The sequence below is a fragment of the Hypanus sabinus genome, chromosome 3 (assembly GCF_030144855.1).
Source record: "Hypanus sabinus isolate sHypSab1 chromosome 3, sHypSab1.hap1, whole genome shotgun sequence".
Classification (NCBI taxonomy): Eukaryota; Metazoa; Chordata; class Chondrichthyes; order Myliobatiformes; family Dasyatidae; genus Hypanus; species Hypanus sabinus.
Genome location: NC_082708.1, coordinates 94962680 through 94968679, shown reverse-complemented (window position 1 = coordinate 94968679; position 6000 = coordinate 94962680).

Below are 6000 nucleotides of genomic sequence, written 5' to 3'. Positions count from 1 at the left end.
CCTCTGCACCCTTTCTATGGCTTCCACATCCTTCCTGTAGTGAGGCGACCAGAACTGAGCACAGTACTCCAAGTGGGGTCTGACCAGGGTCCTATATAGCTGCAACATTACCTCTCAGCTCCTAAATTCAATTCCATGATTGATAAAGGCCAATACACCATACGCCTTCTTAACCACAGAGTCAACCTGCTCAACTGCTTTGAGTGTCCTATGGACTCGGACCCCAAGATCCCTCTGATCCTCCACACTGCCAAGAGTCTTACCATCAATACTATATTCTGCCATCATATTTGACCTACCAAAATAAACCACTTCACACTTATCTGGGTTGAACTCCATCTGCCACTTCTCAGCCCAGCTTTGCATCTTATCAATGTCCCTCTGTAACCCTTGACAGCCCTCCACACTATCCACAACACCTCTGACCTATTACTCTAACTGTAAAGATTATAATGTGGGATCATCTGTATTCATCGGCTGCAGGTATCAGCAAAGGGCCAATAGTGTAAGTGGAGCTGCAACTTAGTTACTTCCTGCAACTCTTAAAGGGGAATCAGAATCATATTTATTATCAATTATAATAATCCTGATTAAGGATAGTCAGCATGGTAGGTCATGTCTAACCAATCTTATTGAGTTTTTCAAGGAAGTTACCTGGAAAGTTGATGAAGGCAAGGCAGTGGATGTTTACGTGGTCTTTAGCAAGGCATTTGACTAAGTCCCACATGGTAGATGGTCAGGAAGGTTCAGTTAATTGACTTTGAAGATGAGGTAGTAAATTGGATCGGACATTGGCTTTGTGGATGAAGCCAGCGAGTGATGGTAGACAGTTGCCTCTCTGACTGGAGCCTGTGACTAGTGGTGTGCTGCAGGGATCAGTGCTGCGTCTATTGCTGTTTGTCATCTATATCAACATTCTATTTGACAATATGGTTAACTGGATCAGCAAATTTGCAGATGACACCAAGATTAGGGGTGCAGTGGAGAAAGAGGAAGCCAATCAAAGCTTACAGCATGATCTGGACCAGCTGGCAAAATAGGCTTAGAAAGGGGCAGATGGAATTTAATGTAGACAAGTGTGAGCTGTTGCACTTCAGTAGGACCAGCCAGAGTTGGTCTCTCACAGTGAGTGGTAGGGCACAGAGAGATCTGGGAATACAGGTCCATAATTCATTGAAGGTAATGTCACAGGTTGATAGGGTCATAGAGAAAGTTTTGGCACATTGCCTTCATAAATCAAAGTTTAAATCTTATCAGGAGATGGGATGGTATGGTGAAGTTGTATAAGATGTTGGTGAGGTCTAATTTGGAGTATTATGGGCTGGTTTGGTCACCTACCTACAGGAAAGATGTAAATAAGGTTGAAAAAGTACAGAGAAAATTTACTAGGTTGCCAGGCCTGGATGTCCTGAATTATAAGGAAAAGTTGAATAGGTTTAGCCTTTATAGAACCATAGAACATTACAGCGCAGAAACAGGCCTTTTGGCCCTTCTTGGCTGTGCCAAACCATTTTCTGCCTAGTCCCACTGACCTACACCCGGGCCATATCCCTCCATACACCTCTCATCCATGTACCTGTCCAAGTTTTTCTTAAATGTCAAAAGTGAGCCCGCATTCACCACTTCATCTGGCAGCTCATTCTACACTCCCACCACTCTCTGCGTGAAGAAGCCCCCCGTAATGTTCCCTTTAAACTTTTCCCCCTTCACCCTTAACCCATGACCTCTGTTTTTTTTCTCCCCTAGCCTCATTGGAAAAAGCCTGCTTGCATTCAATCCATCTATATCCGTCATAATTTTATACACCTCTATCAAATCACCCCTCATTCTCCTACGCTCCAGGGAATAAAGTCCTAACCTATTCAACCTTTCTCCGTAACTCAGTTTCTCAAATCCCGGCAACATCCTTGTAAACCTTCTCTGCACTCTTTCAACCTTATTAATATCCTTCCTGTAATTAGGTGATCAAAACTGCACACAATACTCCAAATTCGGTCTCACCAATGTCTTATACAACCTCACCATTACATTCCAACTCTATACTCAATACTTTGATTTATAAAGGCCAAGGTACCAAAAGCTCTCTTTATGATCCTATCCACCTGTGATGCCACTTTTAGGGAATTATGTATCTGTATTCCCAGATCCCTCTGTTCTACTTCACTCCTCAGTGTCCTACCATTTACCTTGTATGTTCTACCTTGGTTTGACATTCCAAAGTGCAATACCTCACACTTGTCTGCATTAAACTCTATCTGCCATTTTTCAGACCATTTTTCCAAATGGTCCAAATCCCTCTGCAAGCTTTGAAAACCTTCCTCACTGTCCACTACACCTCCAATCTTTGTATCATCAGCAAATTTGCTGATCCAATTTGCCACATTATCGTCCAGATCATTGATATAGATGACAAATAACAATGGACCCAGCACTGATGCCTGTGGCACACCACTAGTCATAGGCCTCCACTCAGGGAAGCAATCCTCCACTACCACTCTCTGGCTTCTTCCATTGAGCCAATGTCTAATCCAAATTACTACCTCTCCATGTATACCTAGTGACTGAATCTTCCTAAGTAACCTCCCATGCGGGACTTTGTCAAAGGCCTTACTGAAGTCCATGTATACAACATCCACTGCCTTCCCTTCATCCACTTTCCTGATAACTTCCTCGAAAAACTCTAATAGATTGGCTAAACATGACCTACCATACACAAAGCCATGCTGACTTTTTCTAATAAGTCACTGTCTATCCAAATACTTGTAGATCCTATCTCTTAGTATTCCTTCCAATAATTTACCTACTACTGATGTCAAACTTACCGGCCTATAATTTCCCGGTTTACTTTTTGAGCCCTTTTTAAACAACGAAACTACATGAGCTATCCTCCAATCCTCCGGCACCTGACCCGTGGATATCGAATTTTAAATATTTCTGCCAGGGCCCCTGCAATTTCAACACTAGTCTTCTTCAAGGTCTGAGGGAATACCCTGTCAGGTCCTGGGGATTTATCTACTCTGATTTGCCTCAAGACAGCAAGCACCTCCTCCTCTTTAATCTGTATAAGTTCCATGACCTCCCTACTTGTTTGCCTTGTTTCCATAGACTCCATTCCAGTTTCCTTAGTAAATAGAGATACCAAAAAACCCATTTAATCTCTCTCCCATTTCTCTTGGCTCCATACATAGCCGACCACTCTGATCTTCAAGAGGTCCAATTTTATCCCTTACTATCCTTTTGTTCTTAACATACCTGTAGAAGCTCTTAGGATTTTCCTTCACCCTTACTGCCAAAGCAATCTCATGTCTTCTTTTAGACCTCTTGATTTCTTTCTTAAGTATTTTCTTGCACCCTTTACACTTCTCATGCATCTTATTTCCTCCCTGTTGCCTATACATGTTATACATCTCTCTCTTCTTCTTTATCAGAGTTCCAATATCCTTAGAGAACCAAGGTTCCTTATTCCTATTCATTTTGCCTTTAACCCTGACAGGAACATACAAACTCTGCACTCTCAAAATTTCTCCTTTGAAGGCCTCCCACTTACCAATCACATCCTTGCCAGAGAACAACCTATCCCAATCTATGTTTTTTAGATCCTTCCTCATTTCTTCAAATTTTTCCAGTTTGGTACCAGATCTATCTTTATCCACGATCAAGTTGAAACTAATGATGTTATGATCACTGGAACCAAAGTGTTCCCCTACACACACTTCCATCACCTGCCCTAACTCATTTCCTAATAGGAGATCTAATATTGCATCCTCCCTAGTTGGTACATCTATATATTGATTTAGAAAACTTTCCTGAACACATTTCACAAACTCTAACCCATCTAGACCTTTAACAGTATGAGAGTCACAATCAATGTGTGGAAAATTAAAATCCCCTACAATCACAACTTTCTGCCTCCTGCAGTTGTCCGTTATCTCTCTGCAGATTTGCTCCTCCAATTCTTGCTGACTATTGGATTGTCTGTAATACAACCCTATTAATGTGGTCAAAACTTTCCTGTTTCTCAGCTCCACCCATATGGCCTCAGTAGATAAGCCCTCTAATCTTTCCTGCCCAAGCACACTGTAATATTTTCCCTGACTAGCAAAGCTACCCCCCCCCCCCCCCCCACCACCCTTCATCCCTCTGCCTCTATCACATTTGAAACATCGGAACCCTGGAACATTGAGCTGCCAGTCCTGCCCCTCCTGTAGCCAAGTTTCAGTTATGGCTATGATGTCATAATTCCACATGTCAATCCATGCCCTCAGCTCGTCAGCCTTCCCCACAATACTCCTCACATTGAAATAGACACACCTCGGAAGATTGTTACCACCACACACAATCTTACTATTTATGACTTTGCATGAACTACTAACATCATTTATTTTTACCCCCATTCCACTATCTACTCTGGCACTCTGGTTCCCATCCCCCTGCAAATCTACACTTTGTAGTTTAAACCCTCCCCAATAACACTAGCAAACCTCCCTGCAAGTATATTGGTCTCCCTGTAGTTCAGGTGCAACCCATCTCTCTTGTACAGGTCCCACTTGCCCCAGAAGAGGTCCCAATGATCTAGAAATCTGAAACCCTCCCCCCTACACCAGTTCCTCAGCCACGTGTTCATCTGCCAGAGCATCCTACTCTTACCCTCACTGGCACGTGGCACAGGCAGCAATTACTACCCTTGAGGTCTTGTTTTTCAACTTCCTACCAAGCTCTCTGTACTCACTCTTCAGGACCTCTTGACTCTTTCTACCCATGTCATTGGTACCAATGTGTACCACGACATCTGACTGATCACCCTCCCACTTCAAAATGCTGTGCACGCGATCAGAGATATCCCTGAACCTGGCACCCAGGAGCCAACAAACCATCCAGGAGTCTCTGTCACAACCACAGAATCTCCCGTCTGTACCCCTGACTATCGAGTCCCCTTTCACTACCGCTCTCCTCTTCTTCTTCCCTCTCTTCTGCACTGCAGAACCAGACTCAGTGCCAGAGATCCGGCTGCCACAGCTTGTCCCAGGTAAACCATCCCTCCCAACAGTATCCAAATCAGTGTACCTGTTTTGGAGGGGAATGGCCACAGGGGAACCCTGCACTACCTGACCTTTCCCCTTCCCTCGCCTGACGGTAACCCAATTACCTGTGCCCTGTTCCTTAGGCGTAACTACCTCCCAGAAGCTACTATCGATAAACTGTTCATTCTCCCGAATGATCCGGAGGTTATCCAGCTCCAGCTCCGGTTCCCTAATGTGGTCTATTAAGAGCTGCAGCTGGATGCACTTCCTGCAGGTATCGTTGTCAGGGACACCAGAGGTCTCCCTGACTTCCCACATCCTGCAAGAGGAGCATTCCAACATACTGCCTGGCATATTCTCTAGTCTGAACAAAAAAAAAGAAGAAAAACAGAAACTTACCGGAACCTACCCTCACCTCGGCCTGTTTCTCGCTGAAGCCTGATTGAGCCAAAGCCGTCCCACTCGACGATGGCCGCTGTATATGGCGGTCTTTCTTTTAAACCTTGGCGTGCTGCGTCATGCACCTGCGCAGTCTAGCTTCTTTTCCCAATCAGTTAAACAAAAGAAAAACAACCTTCCCTCAGCGATGCTTCAGTCTTCCACTCTCAGCCTCTTGCTTCGATTGAAAAAATGCCATGAGACTTAAAAGGAGATTTGATAGATGTATACAAAATTATGAGGGATATAGATAGGTAAATGCAAACTGGCTTTTTCCACTGAGGTTGGGTGAGACTACAACCAGAGGTCATGAGTTAAGGGTGAAAGGTGAAAAGTTTAAGGAGAACATAACGTAAAACTTCTTCACTCAGAGGGTTGTGAGAGTGTGGAATGAGTTGCCAGTGCAAGTGGTGCATGCAATTTTGATCCCAATGGTTGAGAGAAGTTTGGATCAGTACATGGATGATATGGGTATGGATGGCTATGGTTCTGGTGTAGGTCGATCGGAGTAGGCAGTTTAAGTAGTTTGGCATGGACTAGA